The 25,879-nt window shown below is 37.7% G+C and overlaps 1 pseudogene; it reads left to right on the top strand.

Moving 5' to 3' along the window:
* The first annotated feature begins 1,064 nt into the window (after positions 1-1,064).
* On the top strand, positions 1,065-15,510 carry LOC131398937 (aldo-keto reductase family 1 member C23-like; annotated as a pseudogene).
* Positions 15,511-25,879: the final 10,369 nt, after the last annotated feature.

The raw sequence follows: 25,879 nt of genomic DNA, 5'->3' as shown, positions 1-25,879 counted from the left end.
ACTGTTTTCCAGAGCTCCTATAAGGTGATTTCAGCTAGTTTCTGGTTGTTTCCTTCTGTTCCCATGGGAGAACTCAGAGCTTCCTAGTCCACCATTTTGCTGACTCACTCCATGTGTTCAATTTTAAATTCCTTCATACTATTCCATTGCTTTAGCACATTATAATTTCCCTAACTCTTCCCAAGTTTATTGCAATTGAAGTTGTTTCCAGGTTTTTCTTTCATGAATACTGTTGACCAAGATAATAAATTATACAAAATATTCATCAATTTTTTGGTAGTTCCATCAAGATAGTTTTTGAAAAGTTATATAACTGGGTGAAAGATATAAACATCATAAAATTCTGTTTTCATACCGCAAATGATATCTAAAAACTGTTAATAATTAACTCAAATAATCACCTTGCCAGAATGTCTTTTTTGAGTAGCCTTTTCAGGATTGCGCCCTTGTTAGCATGGGATATTCTTTTTATAAAGCAAAGAAACAAGACAGAAAAATAATTTTGCTGATGGGAAGGATAAAAAGATAAACTTTCTTTCAGTTTGAAATTTTAATTCTTTGTTAAGGGTCAACTTTTTAAAAAATGTTAATTAATCATCCCTCCAAACTGTGTGTGTGTTTGTCTTTGTGTGTGTGTGTATGTGTGTGTGGTGTAAGATGTTTAATTGTTTCCAAGTGATGTATGATCAAGAAGGGGCTTCATCATGGCGAAAACAAAAAAAGAGATTAGTATCTGGAGGTTTCTAGTCTAATATACGGTCAATAATTGTTCAGCAAACCTCTTGTAACAATTTACTAATGTACGTGGATCCTGAATGAAAAATTTACTTGTGCAAGAAAGTAACGATTCGTTTGTTACTATATAATAGTTCATTAAGATTCTTCTTTGATAACAAACAAGTTAACTTGTTCCAACTCTCTTCTCACTCCATGGCTTCCTGCTTTAACCTTGTTCCTCCTACAATCCATTTTATAATAGTTGGACGATTACCCTCTGTTATTCACATAACTTGTGAGGGAAGAAGAATAAAACAAAGTTGGCTTAGAGAGAGGAACAAAAGCCAATGGATCCCAAAGTCTGGCGTGTGTAGCTAAATGATGGCCACTTCATTCTCTACTGGGATATGACACCTATGCACCTGGAGAGCTAAAAATAGTGGTCTTGGGTTTGAGGATTCAAAAGAAAATAGACATAGCATGAGTGGAGGCTGACTTGGGTTGTCAAGTCATGGAGTTCCTGTGTGATTCTTGGAGGCTCACTTGGTTCTTATAACTAGGCTAGAACTATTACTTACACAAAGACAGAAAGTATTCAGTGTTCGCTCTGCATCAGGGTCTGACCGTGTGGTCATTTACAGATTATTCTGGGTTTTCCTCAAGGTTCCATCTATCTCCCAGGTTGGCAAAAGGGATGAAACTCAGCAGTCAATAACACTGACAATCAGCTGCCTTCTTTGAGGGTGATTACTTGGGAGTGGTTTAGCTGTATATTTCTGGAATTCAAAAAATCTTTCTTCCCACCAAGACATTATCCACAGAGATATTTGTGGTAAAAGGTCCCAGAGATGAGGTGAATGACAAATGATGGGAAAGAGTTGCTGTTCTGTTGTGGGGTAGTCTTTGAGTGCCAGGCAATAAATATTTCACCTGCAGTTTCCATTGTACTTCTCCTCATGCTTGGGAATTTATCTGGAATGGAAAATATAATATCATTTGAGGGAATAAGCTACAGTCTCCAGGGCAAGGTTTCAGTTCTTCGTCTCTGTTATTACATTTTTTTGTGTGTGTGAGGAAGATCAGCCCTGAGCTAACATCCGTGCTAATCCTCCTCTTTTTGCTGAGGAAGACCGGCTCTGGGCTAACATCTATTGCCAATCCTCCTCCTTCCCCCCCCCCCCAAAGCTCCAGCAGATAGTTGTATGTCATAGTTGCACATCCTTCTAGTTGCTGTATGTGGGACGCCGCCTCAGCGCTGTCGGAGAAGCGGTGCGTAGGTGCCAGCCCGGGATCCGAACCGGGGCCACCAGTAGCGGAGCGCACGCAGTTAACCACTAAGCCACAGGGCCGGCCTTGTTATTACTTTTAGTTGAAGCAAACAAGTAGAGTTGGACCTTGGACAGAAGAAGGAGCCAAGTGGACAAGTCACTAGACTGGAAGCCAAAAGTTTGCCTTCCTAATTGTATGACAAGGGAGTAGTACTTAAATTTGAGTCTCACTTTCTCATTTATAAAACAGAAGGAAATATTCAAAGAGACGTTTTGTAAACAGATGACTGGACTTTTTTACTTTGTAGTGGAAAGTGGGATGAACGGGAGGGAATGGTCAAGGATAACACTGAAGATTTGCCTTTGGTAAACCTCTGAATGTCCATACACCTAAAGAGAGAGCACAACCAGCAGAGGGCAGTTAGACCAAATATCTAGCTCATAGCAACATAATTGAATAAAGAAAGCTTATGAAATACTTAAAAGGAAATGGAATATTATTCAGCATTAAAACAGAAGGAAATCCTGCCATTTATAAGCACATGGATGAACGTGGACAACATTATGCTAAGTGAAATAAGCCAGCCACAGAATGACAAATACTGCATGATCCCCACTTAAATATGGGATTTAAAACAGTCAAACTCATAGAAACAGAGAGTAGAGGAGTGATGACCAGGGGCTGGGGGGAGGGGGCAGTGGGGGTAATGGGGAGATGTTGGCCGAAGGGTACAAACTGTCAGTTATAAGATGAATGAGTTCTGGAGAAAAAATGTACACTATGGTGACTATAATTAATAATAATGTATTGTATACTTGAGATTTCCTAACAGAGGAGATCTTAAGTGTTCTCACCCAGACACAAGGAAGTTAACTACACGATATAATCGGTATTTTAATTTGCCTAATTGTGCTAATCATTTCACAATGTATATGTGTATGAAAACATCACATTGTAAGACACATATGTATTTTTTAAACTACCAAATGATTTTTATTTAGCCTGTTCTGTGTGACTACGCTGGTAGAGGACTCTTAGAAGTGATGACCTTGTTCTTTGAGATTTCGTTCCATGTACCTTTCCCATTTGTTGATTTTGCGTAGTAACGCTTCATGATACAAAACATATCCATGGCTACAAGAGTATGCTGAGTCCTGTGAGTTCTTTCAGCAAATCACTGAACCTAGGGGTGATCATGGGGACCTTTGATGCTAGTGATCAACCAGTGATCACCTGGGATTGAGGACTTTTTGGGATGCCCAACTTGCTTTACTTACCAGGCACCCAGGCAAACTGCCATGGGTTCATCACCACACATGTAGAACTAGCCTAAGACGTGAGGAAAAGTTAGTTCTTGAGAAGGTCAAAGTTGTGCCTTATCTATCTCTCAATCATGTGGATATCCAACTAATACTTTTGGTTGCTCATCTAGGTTCCTAAAAGCAAAGCTCTGGAGGACACTAAATTAGCTATTGGTGCTGGGTTCTGCCGCATCGATTGTGCTCATTTGTACAATAATGAAAAGGAGTTTGAACTGGCTATCTGAAGTAAAATTGAAGATGGAACTGTGACGAGAAAAGACATATTCTGCACTTCAAAGGTGCTCTGTATGTGGTGTGTTTGTGTGCACACGTGGGAACATGATAGTGTGGAGATGACAATTACATGATGGGACCAGCAGTTGTTTGGTGAATTGTGCTTATTCGTACAACTTTCTCCATATATTCATAGTATTAAATCTAGTGTCAAGAAAAGATGATGGGGCCGGCCCCGTGGCTTAGCGGTTGAGTGCGTGCGCTCCGCTGCTGGCGACCCGGGTTCATATCGCCCGGCGCGCACCAACGCACCGCTTCTCCTGCCATCCTGAGGCTGCGTCCCACGTACAGCAACTGGAAGGATGTGCAGCTGTGACATACAACTATCTACTGTGGCTTTGGGGGAATAAATAAAGCTTTAAAAAGAAAAGAAAAGAAAAGATGATGGCTTTCTCATCATGCTTTGTTCAATTTTTATGATTTTAAGCTAAAGTCACTTTACTTTTCTGAGCCTCAGACCATATCTGTGTGATTTAACATAGACTATTGAATCAGACAGAACTGTGATCAGATTATAGCTTTCCGTATCATCTAGTGACTTACTACAATTTCTTAACATTCCGAATCTCACTTCTCACTTCCATCAATAAGAGAGAGCAATATAAGAAGCACTTTGTGTATTAAACAGGATGTAGTTAAAGTGTCTTGAATTGTGCACAGCACATATTAATATGTTCAAAGCACTTTTTTGCTACAGTTAGGGAAACAAAAGGGATGATTTATCCCCATGGGATTGAACGTTTTATAGAATTAGTCTATGTTTGTGAACTGCTTTGTAAACTCCATCAAACAGAATTCAGATAATGGGCACTGTTATTGTTTGATAATGATTTTTATCTCTTGGGTCATTTCCTTCCATGGTTAGTAGATGTATTGAGTATAAATGCAAACAAATAATAGAGTTTCAAACAAATAATAGAGTTTCAAACAAATAATAGCGTTTCATTCTTTTTTTTTTTCCTATCTTGGGTAAGGCACATCAAAAGGGAACCCAAGAAGGAAAAATGTATTTTTCCTCTGCGGTCATCAGTTTCCAACCAGTAGAAAATGTCCATTTCTAATGTGAAACAAGAAAAACAAAACTCACTGAAGTATTAATCCAGCACAACTCCTATTTTTTAACCCCTGCAGCTTTGGATCACTTTCCTTCAACCAGATTTGGTCCGACCAGCCTTGGAAAAGTCTCTGAAAATTCTTCAACTGGACTATATTGATCTCTATATTATTCATTTTCCAATGGCTCTGAAAGTTGGCAATTTGTGTGATTACATTTATTTTACCTCTTGTATCAGAGTGTCTAGCAACTTGTTTGGATAGTTCAATTTAGATTTTCCTTAGAAGGATGTAGGGATTATTACAGTAGAGAAGAAGCCCCAAAATAATAAGTCCTGATTAGCTTTTTATGTAAACTTTTTGAATCCTTAATTTCCTTTCCTTACCTCCAAGAGAAAAAAAGTCAACAATCTCGAATCCTCTGCCTCAAAAACTTGAAGAAATAAAAATAGGCATGTTCAACATGCAGTTCTGACTATGATTCCTGAGTCTCTCGGGCCTGTCATTATCACTGAGTTTTATGCATCTGTGGTGAGCAATGAAACTGCTTCACCATTGGGCATAATGAGTTGATCTGCTCTCACCCTTTCAAGTTGAAAGCAGATTTGGTGGTGCTCCCTTTGGGTGGGTCTAAAAGTAGCAGCCTTCATAGGGACTTGAGACACCTTGCTTACACTGTTGGGTACCTTCACAATGGAATTTTGTAGACTGTACTTAGCCATTAAGGACTGTGTTATGTAGAATTCTTGATTTTAGTTGTAAAAAGCTACTCAAGCTCTCCTATACAAAAGAGTTTATTGGACTATGTAAATGGAAAGTCCAAGCCATGGATAGATTTAAGGATTCGGAATAGTCTTCAGAAATGTCCCTTTTTTTCTTTTCATTACTATTGGCTTGTTTTATTTTTGTCTCAACATTTTCTGTTGGTGGCAAATATGGCCTTGGGGCTGTTCAAGGCTCATGGTCATTAACACTTGAGAGCAACTCTTAATCTTCCAGCATCCATATTAATCTTGAAGAGAATATCTATTGACCCTGTATTGTTCATGTGCCTGCCCTTGGACCATAAAATGGTCAGAGGGATAAGGAACTCTGATTGTCTAGCCTGGGTCAAGATTGCAATGGTTTTTCTGGAAATAAGGCCATGTCACTTATTGTTATTCCCAGTGCAAGAGAAGCCTTTTACAAGAGGAAAGTATTGGGGGCAGAGAAAGGTAACAGAATTCACTATGAGTCTCAATTAGGACTTAGGAAAATGGTATTTATTAAAACACATAAGTGTAAGGGGTTAGAGGAAGCCTGTCTCCTAAAGACATTCCCTATAAATTCATATGCAAATCACTTTGCAAGTATTGTTATCTAGAATGTTACACCACCTAACTGATGGAGGTTTAATGTCCTGGCCCTAGATGTACTTGGCAGCCTGGCTAGGTGTGGAGAAATTATTTTGTGACCTTACTAATATAACTGTTCCAGCCTGGGGAGGAACTTCATCCGGAAGAAGAACATAGAAAACTAATATTTGACACAGTGGATCTCTGTGCCATGTGCGAGGTGAGTGCTTGGAGGAGACAGCACAGCGCAGGAAGCCAGGAGAGGGGGATTCTGGTTCATTTTTTTCCACTTGTGTGAATGGACTATGCACCTTCTGATTCAGCAATTCATCAGCTTTTAAAGAGCTGGTGTACTGTAGCAGTGTGCAGGAAATCATTACTGACATGTTTATAGAAAGGAACAGAGGAGAAGAATATGGGACAATGAGGATAGGCATCTCTTTCCTTCAATGTGTGATACTCTCTCACGTTTTTCTAAGGAGAAGACAGTAATTCTTGTTCTTGCTGTCACTACATTCTTTCCCTGTTTAATTTACTACTTTTTCTCTTTTTGGTAATCATGCCAATTGGCTTCCTTGTCATTTCTTGATAGTTGTTCCTTTTAACAGATTTTCTTGCATTTACTCTTAATCTATAGCCAACTGCACAAACGATTCTTCACCACCCCTTCATCCCCAGGCCATGGAGAAGTGTAAGGATGCAGGACTGACCAAGTCCATCGGGGTGTCCAACTTTAACCGCAGGCAGCTGGAGAAGATCCTGAACAAGCCAGGGCTCAAGTACAAGCCCGTCTGCAACCAGGTGAGCACCCTTGGCCTCTCCTTTCTGTTCTTAATCTCCTTTTTGAACTACTTTGAGACGTCTATTTGGCCTCCCCGGCTATTCATCCTATTTTTATGGAACAGAGGAACCTAGGAGAAGAACTTCTGTCTAGAAGGGCGTAAATAGAACCCATAATTGTATCTCTGTTTTTTAAAGTCTTAGTGAAAAAAGTGGTGAGACCTTAGTGCTCAATTGTGCATAAGAATTTAGGGAAGGTTAAAGAGATAACAGAGGGCTGGAATAGTTAGTTACCAGACTTTACAAGGAAGGTGACATTGCCCTGAACTGCAAAGGATGGCCAGAGATAGGAAGGGTGACAGTGATTTGGAGGGAATTGTGTACAGGAAGGAAGGCCATGAAAATGTGGAATGAGCAATAAATAAAGAGAGACTAAAAATAAGATGAGGTAGGTGTTAGGGCTTTGTGTGGGGTTTGGATGCCTGAATCATTCATCTTGGTATCTCTGCTTTCAGGGGTCTTTGAGTAGGAAGCACAGATACAAGAAAAATTTACTGGAGAGTACGAAAGTCATCCAGCCTAGAGGGATGTAGTGACTGATTTATGGAGATACTAATGGTGGATGAAATCAACATTCAGGAACATTTAGCAGCAACATAGAGCAGACCTTGTGTTTTACTCAATCTTAGTCTGGTTCTCTTCATCGATTTCTACCCTGAAATTAACTGTTTAGACACTTTATTCTGTGTCTAGTTCTGTGCTCTTACTTTTTTGGTTCTACTTTTATTTTATTATGGTAAGAAAACTCAACATGAGATCTAGCCTCTCAACATATTTTTAAGTATACAATACAACATTGTTGACTATGGAGATAATATTATACAGCAGACCTTATTCACCTTAGAACTTATTCACCTTGCATAATTGAAACTTCATGCCCACAATTAGCAACTCCCAATTTCTCTCTCCTCCCAGGTGCTTGTGAACGCCATTCTGCCCTCTGATTCTATGAGTTTGACTATTTTAAATTCTTCACATAACTGGTATCATGTAGTACTGTCCTTCTGTGAATGTCTCATTTCATTTATCCTAATGTCTTCAAGGTATAACTTGGAGTCAAGGAGTAGGCATCTTCAATTGGAAAGTGTGGTTTATAAAATTCAAGAACTTGCCGTATAGTGTTGTAGCATTATTGATTTTCAATTATAAATGTTAAAAGATTCATGTGATTCTGGCATTAATTTTACTCCTAACCTTAATTATGAAAATTTTCAGACATTCAAAAAAGTTGAATATGATAGGGAACATCTGTATTTTCCCTCCTATATCCAAAATTTTTCACATTTTGCCACGTTGCCAAATACATGTATATATATGTGGATATATCTGCATATGTATATGTAATATTTTGCTGACCCTCTTCAAAGTAAGCTGTAGAAATGACTATTCACTCCCACAGACTTCAGAAAGCTTATGGTCTACTGTCCAATCCATATTCAATGTTCTGTATGGTTTTCCCAATGTCTTTCATAGATTTTCTTCTGTAATCAGAAGCTCATTGTGGTTCACATATTACTTTGACACGTGTTTCTCAAGCACTCTTAATCTAGAATGGTCACTCAACACTTTTTTTTTTTTTTTTTTTTACCATGACCTCCAGATAGGCTTGTACTGAATAGCCTGGATTTATCCAGTTGTTATTTTATGATGTTTATTAACTTGTTTCTCTATTCCAGTTTCTGTAAATTAGAAGTTAGATGTGAATGGCTTATTACATTAAGGTTAAGTGATTTGGCAAGAAAATGTCCTTTGCATGCTGTGTCCCTCAAATTGCTCTCCAGGAGGAAGCCCATCATGACAAGTTGTCCCATTAGGAGAAATGTTAGTTTTGTTCTCTTGGTTAAGCTAGCAGTAGCCAGGTCTTTTCTTTGTAAATGTGTATTTTCCCCTCTGAAATCGCCTAGCAATCTGTTGTGTGATAATCATCATCAGTGGAAGGCACGTTGCCCCCAAATTTTCACGTAGTATTTGAGTATCCATCAGTGATTTTATGCTGAATTAATTATTTAATTGGGATTTGTAAATAATTATTTTCAATTTTAAACACTCTGTTTAATCTTCTTAACTAAATGTTTTGTTGTAAAAAGAAAATTCTGTCATCAAGTGAGGATAAAAAGCAATTATTCCTGTAAGGCAAGGTAAAAGCTTAGTTCCTTCCCTTTAATTATCTAAGTTCTGAGAAAGTAACTGTGATAATCACCATCAGTGGGAACAAAGGATTTTGTTCTCTCTCTCTTTCTAATCACTATGGACTCATGGATTTTTATTGACTCTACATGTAACTGTTGCTTTTAATCATTATTCCCTTTGATGCTCAAATCTATGAAATGTCACCAATGGGATCCCATCTTGCTGGTTCTTTTGTCCTTTATACATCCCTTCTTGAGTCTGTGAGCAATTTCTTGCTTTCTGGCACAATTTCATGTCCTAGGCTCAAACAGTTCTCTTCCTGTCCCAGATCTGGAATTACTCATGTCTCCTTGGAGTGTGCAATTGTGTTGAGTAACCAAGATCTGGTCCATAGAGTTGTTTATTATCAGGAACATCATTTTCTTTCTTTCTTTCTTTCTTTCTTTCTTTCTTTCTTTTTTTTTTTTTTACCCTTTCCAGGAACAAAGATATAATGTTTATTTAAAAAAAATCATTACTTGATTTTGATATTTCCAGCTGAAATTTAATATTAAACAGTTGTTTATTCAGCTTTTTTTCCTTTTAACCTCTCTCTTTCATATTCATATTGCCATTTCATATAATCCGACACTCTTCTTTATTGGCATTCTACAGGTAGAATCTCATCCTTATCTCAACCAGAGCAAACTGTTGGATTTCTGCAAGTCGAAAGATATTGTCCTAGTGGCCTATAGTGCTTTTGGAACCAAACGTCCAAAACAATGGTAATGAAGACAACGAAGATTTTAACTAAAACCCCATATTTTTGAATGAAATATTTTTAATCATATCATACTCAGTTTTTGGAATTAACTCTCCATCAGCTTGGGGACTGAGAAGAGGGCCAGAAAAAAATCCTTCTTCTTTATAATCCCATCACCCAGATAATGCTTTTACATTATATGTGTGTGGTTGTAGATTAATCAATAACAAATGCTTGCACTAAAATGTATATATAATCCAAAATTTGAGACAAAAGACGTAAGCTTAAGTCATGATTTAGATATTTATTAACTGATTAACACATTTCTAGTAATAGACTCTCTAAGCCTCACTTACTTTATATTTAAAATTGGGATAATAATATATAACTCCCAGGTTTATCATGATAGAAAAAATTACAATCTGAAACATTTTTATAAGCTTCCCTAGGAATATTGCACACTATAAGTAATGATAAAATGAATAGTTTTCATTTTGGGACTGACTATTCAATTTTTATCAATATCTTAGAAAAGTTAAAAACTATCCCATTCTTTTCATTTCTCTTTCTCCTTTCATACTCTGTTATTACTTTGAGAGCTATGATCAGAGAAGAAAAACAGCCACTGAGAAGTAAAAGAGAAAAAAATATCTGAGTTTGGAAGCATTGGTCTGAACTCAAGCATGCATCAAAATGACCTGGAGGGCTTTGTAAACACAGATATTGCTAGGTGCCACACTTGAGTTTATGATTCAGGGGGTCCTGGGTGAAGCCATGGAATTTGCCTTCCTAACAAGATCCCAGATGATAGAGATGCTGCTGGTCCAGGGACCACCTTTTGAGAAGCACTGGTCTAGAGTGGACCTACTTGGTCTATTTGGGAAGCTCCTAACAAACTGAATACTCAGTCTCAGATCTTTATCATTTCTGCATTTCCTTTCAGGAGAGACCAGAGCTCCCTGGTTCTCTTGGATGATCCCGTTCTTTGTGCCATGGCAAAAAAGTACCAGCGAGCTCCAGCACTGATTGCCCTTCGCTACCAGCTACAGCATGGGGTTGTGGTCCTGGCCAAGAGTTACAATGAGAAGCAGATCAAAGAGAACATGCAGGTGATGAGTGAGGCTGTGGTCAAAGGGTTTCTAAATAATTTCCTTCACATGTGTTCTTCTTTGTAAGGCTCTCAAGACATCCTTGGTCCCAAATGAGTTACCTGTTATTTCCCATGTATGTGTGCCTTATGTGTATTCCCACTGGGTTTCTCCTATTGTGGCAACAGGAGAGGCTGCATGGCTGGATGGAATTCAGACTGGACAGAAAACAGAGATTTTAGTTCCGGCATGAATTCTGCAATGTGCTTTGTATCCCTGTGCAAGTAATTCTCATTTTCTCCCTTCTAAAATGAGTGACTTGGATTATGTGATTTTCTTAGTCCATTTGGTTGCTTTAACAAAATATCATAGACTGGGTGGCTTATGAAAAACAGATACTTATTTCTCACAGTTCTAGAGGCTGAAAGTCTGACATCACTTTGCCAGCGTGGTCAAGTGAGAACCCTCTTTTGGATCTCACACTTCTCGTTGTATCTTAACAAGGTAGAAGGGGCAAGGGAGCTCTTTCAGGTCTAGTTTCTTGAGGGCAATATTCTCATTCAAGAAGGCTCCACTCTCATGACCTAATCACCACTCAAGGGCCCCACAATCTAACACAATCACAGTGAGGGTTAGGTTTCCAGCATATGATTTTGGGGGCCCAAAAACATTCAGACTGTAACAGTGATCTTGAATCTCCAAATCACTATGGTTTTAGTTTGCGTTTCCTTGAATAATAATGTCGTTTCATTTTCATATATTTATTCTCCTTGAGTTTCCACTTTTGCAAAGTGCCTGTTCAAGTCTTTGTCCATTTTTATTTATTTGTGTGTCTTTTTTATGTGTATGACACTATTATTTTACCATTAGCTATAGCTGCATAACAAACTATCCACAATTTAGAGGTTTCCTACAAAAGCCATTTATTTAGCTCATGATTCTCTGGTTTGACAATTAGCCTGGGCTCAACTAAGCAATTCTCAACTTGGCTGGGCTCTCTCATGTATTTGCTGTTAAATGAAGATCAACCAGGGAGCTCCGCTTTTGGAGGTTGATTTGGCTGTTGTCTGAGGTGCATAAACTATGTTCCATATAATTTTTGTAGAGTTGGCTAGACTATAGCCAACTAGCCTGTTCTTCATCTCATCACAGTGGCATGATTCCAAGGCAGTGAGTGGATCCTTGCAAAGCCTTTTCATGTAGGCTCAGAACGGACTCTCCAGTGCTTCTGGCAAATTTTATTATCCAGTGCATGTTAAATGCCAGATCAGATTTAAAAGGTAGAGAATATTATAAACGTGTTTTTGTCTTTCTATCCAAATTTGGGCCTTTAATACACTTTGAATTGATTTTTTAATATGAAGTGAAAATGGACCCAAATATGTATATGTGTAAATGGAAATCCAAATGTCCATGTTTTCCCATACATTTTCATTGTCATCTCTGTCATATATCAAATGTCTCTCAGTCCACTTCTGTGCTCTCTCTTCTACTCAACTCTTACTTTTCTGTAATGTCATCTTATAGTGGAAAATAAATCTTCTTTTCAGAATGGTAAATTTTTTTCTTCATTACTTTTTCTTCTTTAAGAACATCGTTACTATTTTTGACTAGTTGTTCTTTTATGTCAAGTATAGTATCACTTATTGACTTTCATGAAAAACAAGAGTGTAAGTTTTTGTTTCATATTGCATTGAAACTATAGATCAATTTGGAGAAAATTCACTTCTTTGCAGTATTGAAACTTCCATACCATGATTACGATATGAACTTTTAATTACTTAGGTTTCTTTACATATTTTTAATAAATTTCATAACTTTCTCCACAATGGAATTTACATAATGCTTTTGTTAGGTTTTTTCACAAATAACTAGTAAGTTTGATATCCTTTTGATTACTTTTTCCTAAATTTTTATTTTGAAGATTTTCAAATGTACAGAAAAGTTGAAAGAATAAATAATATAAATGCCTTACTCAGATTCATCGATTGTGAAATTGTTGACATTTTGCCTGCTATCTATCATCTATCTGTCTGTCTATCTCTCTACCTATCTGTCTATTGATCTATCTATCCATCTTCTCTCTCTATCATTATCTTGGAGTATTTCTTTCTCATTTTTTGTTTTTTTTTGGTGAGAAAAATTGGCCCCGAGCTAACATCTGTGAAGATTGTCGCTGAGCTAACATCTGTCCCAGTTTTCCTCTATTTTGTACATGGGACGCTGCCACAGCATGGCTTGATGAGCAATGTGTAGGTCTGAGCCCAGGATTTGAACCCACAAACCCTGGGCCATTGAAGCAGAGTGTGTGAACTTACCCACTATGCCACCAGGCTGGCCCCATCTTGGAGCATTTCTATGGATTTATTTGGTTAAACGTTTTAGCCATTACTGTCACTCTTTTTGATGCTTAAAGTGTCCTACATTTACAGAGTGACATCTTCTTTAAGTCATTTACTGTGTCTTTTTAACATGACATCATTAGTATTTGGACAATCATTGGTTTAATTATCTTGAAAAAATTTTTTTCACATTCTAACTGTTCATTGATGGGATATGGCACCATCTGTCTTCAAAAAATTACTAAATTATATTACTTATTTTTAAAATTTATCTCTAGATTTTTCTGGATCTAAGTACATGACCTTATCTCTTTGAATAATGTTAGCTTTGTTCCCTCAGCTCTTTTAAAGATCTCCTTTTTGTCTGTAGTCTTGTGCAGTTTCAATATATTATATCTAGGGATGGATTTATATATAATTTTTGTCTGATATTTATTACCACTTGAGTATTTTACTTGATGTCTTTAAAAACTTGGTGAAACCTCTAAGACATTTTGAGTATTGCCTCTGCACCATTCAGTCTGATTTCCTTGGATTTTCCAGATTGGCAATTATGCAATCTAAAAACCATAAAAATCTTTCCATTTCTGTGATAGGTTTTTGAATGCCGGTTGTCTTCAGAGTACGTGAAAGTCCTAGATGGCCTAAACTGAAATATTCGATATCTTCCTTTTCACATGTACGTGACTTTGGTAAATATGTTTGCCTCAATTTATTTTCTGATGAGTGTATGATGATTGTTAAAATTTATATCAATATCAGGAAGACAGAGGCCAGTTTGAGTCATGGATGAGACAGAAGCTTTCTGGAATTTCATCCATGCTTTGTTCACTGACACAACAACAGGGTGAGTGGACCAGGGTCAGCCTGGACTTAGACACATATGTACTGCGCTCATCGCTCCATGGAACTTTCCACGAAGTTCTATATCATTGCTGGCTCTACATCTTCCATGTAGGCCTCCCATTTCTACAGCAATCTAGTGAACATACACTGTGTATATCACCAGTGTAGCCTAATTCAATGTTTCCAAAACTGTGTTATCATCTTCTTCTCCCAAATTCTCAATTCCTTATCAGATTAAAGGCTCCTCCATCAAGCTTGTGGTCCATGCCAGAAATGCCCATCAACCCATGTGGAATCTTCATGAGTTCCTGCCAAGTTTATGTCCTTCATAAGCTCATAAATCTCTCCCATCCTTTTCATTGTGTATTTGTTTAAGACCCAAATACTGCATTTCGCTCCAGAAAAGCTGGCCTTGTTGTGTCCATAGGAATTCTTGGTTTAGATTTTCTGAAATATGGAGATCACAATGCAGTGGACAAAGTTTTCAAGAAGAGAGATTTAAATCAAAGGAGGAGTGTAGAGGCAAAAGCACCACTGTTGGAGAGAATTTATAGACATAAAAGATCTTTAGTATTCCTTCATGGTTTAAGGTTCTAGAATTTTCAGAAAAGACCTTCATTATAAACGAGAGAAACGGAGGAATGCACATTCCTTCTGACTGTGAGAATTTTAGTTCATGATAGTAATCAATGTGATAATATTTGGAAATGGATTAGCATAATGGCAAGTTGTGAATTCTCAAAACCTGGTGTATACAGTTCTATCCTTGCTAATATATTTATTAATATAGAGACAAATGAAGAATAAGATAGGGAAATTATGCAGAGAGAAAGAGAGAGTGATAAACAATCAATCGTTCTTCCGATAAATTAGATATTTTAATAATAAGCCATTATTTTCTATAACTTTCTATTTTGGGTTATTACTTAGTAGAGATCTATCTCCCTGGTGTACAGTAAGTTCCTTGGAGATGGGACTCAATTTTTACACGACATTTTTTCCATTTCTGTATCTAACTGGACATGTTGTATATGGTGGACATTTAGGAAATAAGTGATAAATTTAAAAAATGGAAGTGAAATTGCATTCAGTAACCTGTGTCACTCTCAAGTATTTTTTAGTGCCAAGCATGGAGCTTGCCTGGTCCTGCTCAAAACAAGGTAGAATCAGTCTCTTCTTCCACTGAGGACTTGAAATAGGAAAGTAAAGTCTATCTTGTTGCTTTTTTGACAGATGTAGCAAGGGCAGAGAACATATTTGAATATATGACTCTGTATGTTCTGTGTATTAAGTTCTGGCCAGGGAATACCATTTGAACAACTTAATTACTGTTATTATTTTTTAATTACTATAAAGTTATGTTTGTGAAAGAAAGAAATGAAGATTCCACACCCAGTCAGGAAATAAAAGGTTTAACTTTACCCTAATGATAGCTTCATAGAAATCACTTTTTCATCATCCAAGAAACAGAGGCATTGAACCCATATATGCATTGTTTTTTCTCATTTTAGTTTTGCTGACCACACAGAGTATCCATTTTCTGATGAATATTAACATGGAGGCCTTTGTCGTGACTTATACCAGAAGCCCTCCGTGTGGATAGTGAGGCAGGAAATGTCTCAGATGTTGGTGATCAGACACGTCAGTGAGGGTTCCATCCATGCTGCTTAGAGACTCATACTCAGCTAGACTAAACTCTAGAGGTCAGAAAGGAAAACCATAACATTTTTGTCACTTTATGTAAAAATTAAAGATTTTTTCCCTAAAGTGTCTTACCAACTCCAGTCTCTGTTTTGTATATTTTCTTTCCTTCTGACTCATTAGAGCCAAAAACTGATTTGCCTAGAGTTTGGGGTGGGGGGGGAAGTGGAAAGGAATACAATAATAGCAATTTTACAGACATTTCTGGAGTGGGGTGGGTAGAGTTTTCAGTCTCTAGGGAAGTATTAGTTAGCAGGTATTTATCAGTCAGAGTTCCTTTAGCCCTTCGAGGAACAAGAGGACTCACTGCATATGGTCTGGAGGTGAGACATGTATTGCAAGGACGACCAACAATGCACAGGCTCCCCTTCAGCAGCTCAGGGGATCAGAGATCCAGGAAATCTCAGAATGAGGCATCCCTGTGGCAGGGTTAGTCCAGGAGGTTAGAGAGGAACTAGCCTGGAATGATGATTAGGACTCAGACATACAGAAGGTTTGGGGGGGGGGCGGAGTTGAGCACATATCTGTTTGGGGAACTTTGGAAAATGCTCCTTTGCTACTGCTTTCATGCACATAAAAAGAAACTTTCCACAGTATTTTACCAAAGGACCAGAGCTGAGATTCAGGACTAGACAGCCAAGTGTGTCCAGGAAACAGTAATGAGCTTGCTGTGTTGTAGTTGGGCAGGAATTCAAAGAAACAACTGACTGATCAAATCACCTTGAATATTGACTCCACATTTATCATATTTTCTCAGGTTCAAAAACATACTAATTTGATATACTTGATCCTTTTAAATGTTTCAAACACAAAGCAAGGCCCACTTACAAATACAAAAGACACAATATTCCTAAGCCATTAAATATTTTCTGTAAAGCCAGTATAGTATGATGAATATATTTAGTAATTCCAATTCTCTTAAATTTTCAAACACCATTTCAAAATATATGCATACAAAATAGCACAATGCTTACAGCATTTGTTGACATTTAGGAACTTCTTTTATAAAAAATATACATTTATTGTCTATAATTTTTAGGGGTACTAACTCAATCGTGTACTTGTAAGAAACCACATTTTTATCTCAGACTACTTTGTTAAAATTCGAGACAATCATGGACCAAACAGGTACAATCAGAGAACTTTGAGACTGACAGTTGTTCAGGACCTGGGTACACTTTCTAACACCAATGCCTGAAGCTATTGCTTCCTCTCATGGCCACATTCGTCTGTCATAACCACTGGGCTTTCTACATCTGTGATCTTCAGCTGGGATGAAATGAAAAATATATGCATTTGGCTCCCTCCAGATGATATTTCTAAAAGATCTCTATTTAACTGGCTTGAAGTAAGTGCTTATATAAATTATTTCTAAATGTAATAGAAACTATCCCAGATGTCCTTCAAGTTAACATGACATAAAATGACCTGTGGTAAGTAAAAGCTTGTTTAAGTTTGTTGGTTTGGGGGCGGAGTCAAGATGGCGGCGTAAGCAGACTCGGAACTCACCTCCTCCCGTGGACACAGCCAATTTACAACTACTCGTGGAAAAATTACCCCTGAGACAGAACTGAAAACTGGATGAGAGGAACTCCTGCAACAACGGACAATCCTAACTGAGGTGGAAGAGGCAGAGACTCCCTTCTGGAGAGGAAAAACGCCGCCTTCACAAGCCGCCAGCTTCACGGCCGCCGGGAGCAGCGCACAGGTACGCAGCCTCCCTGGAGGCGCGGGGCCCTGAGCCGGGGAGCGCCCCCACTGTGGGCATTTTGTGGACCCAGCACAATCGAGACCAGCGGCATAATATCTGACTGTGCCTGCTACTAAAACACTGGGGAGCACCCCCAGAAAACCCGGTTCACAAAGAAACTAAAACTGGCTCTTAAAGGACCCACAAGCAAACTCACCCGTTTCAGGAAGCATCCTAAAATCACCAGAAAGAAAGGTGCACAGTGCTTTGGTGACAAGAGACTCACCTAATAGGCCCTGAGTGCATCTCAGTGAGGGGTGAGACCTCTCCAGGGACTGGGACATTGGCGGCGGCCATTGTTGTGGCCTGGTGTGGGCGTGCTGACACAGACGCCATTGGAGTTCTCCCTGAGGCCTGCTAGCCCAGGGTCTGCCCCACCCGCTAGAGCACCGATTTAATCCAGCTCAGCCAGGGCAGGCAGCCCACCCTAGAGACTGGCCCCACCCAACAACAAGCCCTCAGGCAACTTGTGGGCCTGCATAGATTGGTGACTGGATTCTCTGCAGCCTGGCAACTGAGCCGACTTGAGCGGGGCAGGGTGTGCACAAGGAGCGGGTGGAGAGTGTGGGGCCGTGGCAGAGTGTGTGGGGCTCCTGCTATGGAGAGACTGGGTCCGCTTGGGGAGGTTGGGGCGCTCACACGGGGCAGGACTGTGTTGACTGTGTGTGTGGACCTGTGGGCGGCAGGGCTTCTCAGCCGCAGAAGACTTGTGCTTCTCAAAGACCCACATAGGAGGTTTGCTCCACCTTCCAAAACCTGAAACAATTGGGCGCTCCTGTGCCTGAGGCCAGCCGCACCCAGCTGCAATCCTCAGAGAGCTGACAAGAGACCTAATAGGCTAGAGGCTTACAGCAATTGTAAGGCCCTGAGCCTAACAACCTGCCACGGTGGGGGCCTACTCACTTAAAAGAAATACTGCAACACAAATGTGCTATTAGAACTGGCAGCCAACTGTGCTGGGGCTCCCCACACCTGATAAAGAGACTGAAGGGCCCACAACAACTACAAGCAGCTGAGCATTACAACAGCTGGCCAGGAGCGTAACTCAGCCTCCCTGGGCGCCTACAGGGAAAGCAAACAGGCCACAGCAGAAGGATACACGTAGCCCACATAGGGGTCACCCCTGGAATATTGAGCACTGAGGGAAGCACACTGGAAGCCTCCTAAGCCATCACTTACATAAGGTCACCTATCCAAGAGCAGGAGACATAGCTGACCTACCTAATACGTACACACAAGCACAGGGAAAGAGGCAAAATGAAGAGGCAAAAGAATACATTCCAAGTAAGGGAACAGGACAAAACCCCAGAAAAGGAACTAAGTGAAACAGAAATGAGCAACCTACCGGACAGAGAGTTCAAACTAAGAGTGTTAAGGATGCTCACTGATCTGGGGAGAAGAATAGATGAACTCAGTGAGAATGTCAACAAAGAAATGGAAGATATAAAAAAGAACCAATCAGAAATGAAGAATACAATACTGGAAATGAAAAATTCATTAGAGGGACTCAAAAGCAGAGTAGAGGATACAGAAGAACGGACCTGTGAGCTGGACGAAAGACTAGAAGAAATTACCCGAGGTGAACAGGTAAAGGAGAAAAGAATTAAAATGACTGAGGACAGTCTAAGGGACCTCTGGGACAACATCAAGCGCACTAACATCCATGTTATAGGTGTCCCGGAAGGAGAAGAACGAGACAAGGGGTCAGAGAATCTATTTCAAGAAATAATAGATGAAAACTTCCCTAACCTAAGGAAGGAAACAGACATCCATGTACAGGAAACACAGAGAGCCCCAAACAAGATAAACCCAAAGAGGCCCACACCAAGACACATCATAATCAAAATGTCCAGAATTAAAGACAAAGAGAGAATCCTAAAAGCCGCAAGAGAATGTCAAGTTACGTACAAAGGAAACCCCATAAGGCTATCAGCTGACTTCTCAGCAGAAACTTTACAGGCTAGAAGAGAATGGCACGATATATTTAAAGTGCTAAAAGGAAAAAACTCACAGCCAAGAATACCCAGCAAGGTTATCATTCAAAATGGAAGGAGAGATCAAAATTTTCCCAGACAAGCAAAAATTAAAGGAGTTTGTCACCAAGAAACCAGTGCTACAAGAAATGTTAAAGGGACTGATTTAAGGGGAAAAGAGAAGACAACAAATAGGAAAAATTATCTATTTCCATGATTAGAAGGTAATGGATACAAATGCACAACAAAGAGGTTAGATATGATATCAAAAACATGAGGGAGGAGGGGAGTTAAAGAGTACAGCTTTCAGACAGAGGTCAAACTAAAGTGACCATCAATTCTGTATAGAAGAAGAAAGGAACAGAGAAGGACTACTAAAACACTGAGAAAAAAAAAAAGTTAAAAAATGGCAGTAAGTACATACTTATCAATAGCTACTTTAAACGTCAATGGACTAAATGCTCCAATTAAAAGGCATAGAGTGGCTGACTGGATAAAAAAACAAGACCCATATATATGCTGCATACAAGAGACACACTTCAGACCTAAAGACACTCACAAACTGAAAGTGAAGGGATGGAAAAAGATACTCCACGCAAATGGCAATGAAAAGAAAGCTGGGGTAGCAGTACTCACATCAGACAAAATAGACTTTAAAACAAAAACTGTAAAAAGAGACAAAGAAGGGCATTACATAATGATCAAGGGAACAATCCAACAAGAGGATATAACACTTGTAAATATCTACGCACCCAATGTAGGTGCACCTAAATATATAAAGCAATTATTAACAGACATAAAAACAGAAATAGACAGTAACACAATAATAGTAGGGGACTTTAACACTCCACTTACACCAACGGATAGATCATCCAAACAGAAGATCAATAAGGAAACATTGGCCTTAAACGACACACTACAACAGATGGACCTAGTAGATATATACAGAGCATTCCATCCAAAAACCGAAGAATACACGTTCTTTTCAAAGGCACATGGAACATTCTCCAGGATTGATCACATATTAGGCCACAAAACAAGTCTCCATAAATTTAAGAAGATTGAAATAATACCAAGCATCTTTTCTGACCACAACAGTATGAAACTAGAAATCAACTATAGGAAGAAAATCAGAAAAGCCACAAATACGTGGAGATTAAACAAAATGCTATTGAACAATGACTGAGTTAACGAAGAAATCAAAGAAGAAATCAAAAAATACCTGGAGACAAATGAAAATGAAAATACGACATGCCAGAATTTATGGGATACAGCAAAATCGGTTCTAAGAGGGAAGTTTATAGCGATACAGGCCTATCTCAACAAACAAGAAAAATCTCAAATAAACAATCTAACAATGCACCTGAAGGAACTGGAAAAACAAGAAGAAACAAAGCCCAAAATCAGTAGAAGAAGGGAAATCATAAAAATCAGAGCAGAAATAAATGAAATAGAGACCAAAAAAACAATAGAAAAATTAATAAAACCAAGAGCTGTTTCTTTGAAAAGATCAACAAAATAGACAAAACTTTAGCTAGACTCACCAAGAAAAAAAGAGAGAAGGCAAAAATAAGTAAAATCAGAAATGAAAGAGGAGAGGTTACAACAGACACCTCAGAAATACAAAAGATTATAAGAGAATACTATGAAAAGCTATATGCCAACAAATTCGACAATCTGGAAGAAATGGATAAATTCTTAGAATCATACAACCTTCCAAAACTGGATCAAGAAGAAGTAGAGAATTTGAATAGGCCAATCACCAGTAAGGAGATCAAAAGAGTAATCACAAACCTCCCCAAAAATAAAAGTCCAGGACCAGACGGCTTCCCTGGTGAATTCTACCAAACATTCAAAGAAGACTTAATACCTATCCTTCTCAAACTCTTCCAAAAAATTGAGGAGGGGGGGAAGCTCCCTAACTCATTCTACGAAGCTGACATTACCCTGATACCAAAACCAGAAAAGGACAACACAAAAAAGAAAATTACAGGCCAATATCACTGATGAACATCGATGCAAAAATCTTCAATAAAATACTAGCGAATCGCATACAACAATACGTTAAAAAGATTATACACCACGATCAAGTGGGATTTATTCCAGGGATGCGGGGATGGTTTAACATTCGCAAATCAATCAATGTAATACACCACATTAATAAAATGAAGAATAAAAATCACATGATCATCTCAATAGATGCAGAGAAAGCATTTGACAAGATACAGCATCCATTTATGATAAAAACTCTAAATAAAATGGGTATAGAAGGAAAGTGCTTCAACATAATAAAGACCATATATGAGAAACCCACAGCTAATATCATCCTCAATGGTGAAAAACTGAAAGCCATCCCTCTAAGAACAGGAACCAGACAAGGATGCCCACTGTCACCACTCCTATTTAACATAGTACTGGAAGTCCTAGCCAGAGCAATCAGGCAAGAGAAAGAAATAAAAGGGATCCAAATTGGAAAGGAAGAAGTGAAACTGTCACTATTTGCATATGACATGATTTTATATATAGAAAACCCTAAAGAATCCACCAGAAAACTTTTAGAAGTAATAAACGAATATGGTAATGTTGCAGGATACAAAATCAACATACAAAAATCAGTTGCATTTCTGTACACTAACAACGAAGTAGCAGAAAGAGAAATTAAGAATACCATCCCATTTACAATTGCAACAAAAAGAATAAAATACCTAGGGATAAACTTAACCAAAGAGGTGAAAGATCTGTACACCGAAAACTATAAAACATTTCTGAAAGAAATTGAAGAAGACACAAAGAAATGGAAAGATATTCCGTGCTCTTGGATTGGAAGAATTAACATAGTTAAGATGTCCATACTTCCTAAAGCCATCTATAGATTCAACGCAATCCCTATCAAAGTTCCAACAACATTTTTCACAGAAATAGAACAAAGAATCCTAAAATTTATATGGAACAACAAAAGACCCCGAATAGCTAAAGGAATTCTGAGAAAAAAGAACAAAGCTGGAGGTATCACACTCCCTGATTTCAAAAGATACTACAAAGCTGTAGTAACCAAAACAGCATGGTACTGGCACAAAAACAGACACACAGATCAATGGAATAGAATAGAAAACCCAGAAATAAACCCACACATCTATGGACAGCTAATCTTTGACAAAGGAGCCAAGAACATACAATGGAGAAAAGAAAGTCTCTTCAACAAATGGTGGTGGGAAAACAGGATAGCCACATGCAAAAAAATGAAAGTAGACCCTTACCTTACACCATACACAAAAATTAACTCCAAATGGATTAAAGACTTGAATGTAAGACCTGAAACTGTGAAACTTCTAGAAGAAAACATAGGCAGTACGCTCTTCAACATCAGTCTTAGCAACATTTTCTCAAATACCACGTCTGACCGGGCAAGAGAAACAATAGAAAAAATAAACAAATGGGACTACATCAAACTGAAAAGCTTCTGCACAGCAAAGGAAACCATCAACAAAACGAAAAGACAACCTAACAATTGGGATAAGATATTTGCAAACCATACTTCTGATAAGGGCTTAATCTCCAAAATATATAAAGAACTCATGCATCTTACCAACAAAAAAACTACCAACCCAATTAAAAAATGGGCAAAAGACCTGAACAGACATTTCCCCAAAGAAGATATACAGATGGCCAACAGACACATGAAAAGATGTTCAAAATCATTAACTATCAGGGAAATGCAAATCAAAACTACAATGAGATATCACCTGACGCCCGTCAGAATGGCTATAATTAACAAGACAGGAAACAACATGTGTTGGAGAGGATGTGGAGAGAAGGGAAGTCTCATACACTGCTGGTGGGAGTGCAAACTGGTGCAGCGACTATGGAAAACAGTATGGAGATTCCTCAAAAAATCAAGGATAGAACTACCATATGATCCAGCTATCCCACTGCTGGGTATTTATCCAAAGAAATTGAAAACACCAATTTGTAAAGGTACATGCACCCCTGTGTTCATTGGAGCATTATTCACAATAGCCAAGACTTGGAAGCAACCTAAGTGCCCATCAAGGGACGAATGGATAAAGAAGCTGTGGTATATATACACAATGGAATACTACTCAGCCATAAGAAACGAAGAAATCCAGCCATTTGTGACATCATGGATGGACATTGAGGGTATAATGCAAAGTGAAATAAGTCAGAGGGAGAAGGTCAAATACCGTATGATTTCCTTCATTAAGTAGTAGATAATAACAACAATAAACAAACACATAGGGACAGAGATTGGATTGGTGGTTACCAGAGGGGAAGGGGGGAGGGAGGAGGGTGAAAGGGATAATTCGGCACATGTGTGTGGTGATGGGTTGTAATTAGTATTTTGGTGGTGAACATGATGTAATCTATGCAGAAATAGAGGTACAATGATGTACACCTGAAATTTTTACAATGTTATAAACCAATGTTACTGCAATAAACAAAAAATTAAAAAAAAAAGTTTGTTGGTTTGATTAAAATAAATGTTTTAAGAGTTATCAATATTGGATATGGTACAAACATGTTATCTCTGTTACAAAATTTGTCAGCAAAAAATAACTTAGGGTAATGCTGATTTTGTCTGATGTCTCAGGAGAGTTTTGTAGGCAATCTAACTATAATCATTGTGAACAGGTAAACTAAATAAATATGAAAAGGATAGATGATTTTTGAGGGAACTTCTTAACAATAATTATGTGTTATGGTGTATGTACTTAAAAGAACTTAAGATGATGGCTAACTGCTTTAATGTCACATGAAGTTTTTGTGAGTCATCCAAACATATTGCTGGGAGAAAATAATTTAGATAGATAAAATGGATAAGAGTTTTAGGGTGCAATAATTATGTTTTATGGTCTCTATACTTGAAGGAACAGTTTCCAAATTCTTTCTGGGAACTTAAATCTTTAGAATTTTGCTAAATTAATTTAAATGATAAAATTTTGTTCATTATCTTGGTCATTTTCAAATAAGATAAAATACTGAAACGTTATTGCTAAACATGTCTAAGTTTATCTATTTTTGGCTTCTTATTACAGAGAAATTAAAAGGTGTTTTGGCTGTATTGCTAAACATGTCTTGTGTTTTATTAAATGATTGTACTATAAAGTAACGTGTTTCTAAAATTATAAAAAGTGTTTATAAACTTGCCAAGCCACAGATGTAATGTAAAATACAGTTTATAATTGCTTACTTAGTTTTTACTGAGAAATAAATGTTTCTAAGGTTTAAAAATTCTAATATGTGATTAAGGCTACTAGAAATTAATAAAGAAAATATGTTTGCATTCAAGGAAAATAAGATATGTTTTCAGTAAAGAAGGTATGAAGAATGGAAGTATTTTTGTTTGTTTTGTTAAGAAAGATAAATTTGTCCTTCAGTACTAGGAGGAAAGAAAGAAGGCATGGGACAAATTCTGAATGTCAAAAGAAAGTTATGGAAGCTTTGTGAAAGAGGAATTCTGAAAAAAGGGTTTTGTACATGGTCAAGTTGACTAAAATTAAAAAGAATCTAATTAAGTAAATGAGTTTTAATATCAAAAGTAAGCTGGTGTAAAATTAGAATTTTTTTTCCCTCTCCTAAAAGGATAATTTTCTGGAAATTTTAGTTGGCTCTTGGTAAAGAGATTACAAAAGATTTTTTGTCTGAGTAGTCAACCAGAAGGGCAGGGATTTTGTGTTTTATCAAAATAAATTTCCTATGTTGTTTTTATCAGGTCTTTAATCACAGGTGCTAAGGTTTTTCATACAGCCACTAAATTTTCTGCATTTGCCTGAAAATCTTTAATTGTGACCATGGTTATGGATAAATAAGCATGGTTTCATAGGGACCTATGATTTTGTGTTGGTAAATGTTATTGATGTAAGTGTTCTAAAAATTATATAACATTCCTAGAATTCTGAGCTGTCCTGGTTATCAGTCACAATTCTAGTTATTATCTTAAAGTGTTGTATGTCACAGAAATAACCAAGTTTCTTTGTCAATTGTCATTTTTAAGTCTTTTGTTGTTTACAGACAGTTACTGTTTTACTCTGATGCTTTTGCAAATGTTTTTATCTTCGGAGAGATTCATGGAAAGGACTCTGATATTTACTATGGAATACAGGTTTCTGACAAACTTTCAGATTATAAAGCTGAACTGAGTAAGAAATTACAGAACTCTAACAGAGAAACTGATGGCTCCATAAAACTGCTAACAGAAGATTAAGATAAAAAATCAATTACACAGGACTCAATGAACTGATGGGGATGATTATAAATTCTTATGACTTTTGTTTGAAATATTGCTGATTTTTTTAAATGTTTTGTTTTTTCAGATTTAAGGAAGACTTTTTCTCTTTTCTTTTAAGCTAACTATGTGATATAGCAATTTGGTAAATTATACTTTTGTAAACAGAATTGAAACATTTATATTTTTCTCTCTACCTGATCCCTCCAGAATTTGAAAACTCTTAGTAAGTGAAAATTCTTATTTCATGGCAAT

Source organism: Diceros bicornis, chromosome 36 (genome assembly GCF_020826845.1).
Source record: "Diceros bicornis minor isolate mBicDic1 chromosome 36, mDicBic1.mat.cur, whole genome shotgun sequence".
NCBI lineage: Eukaryota > Metazoa > Chordata > Mammalia > Perissodactyla > Rhinocerotidae > Diceros > Diceros bicornis.
Note: the sequence above shows the minus strand (reverse complement) of the source record. Positions and strands in the feature narration are given on the sequence as shown.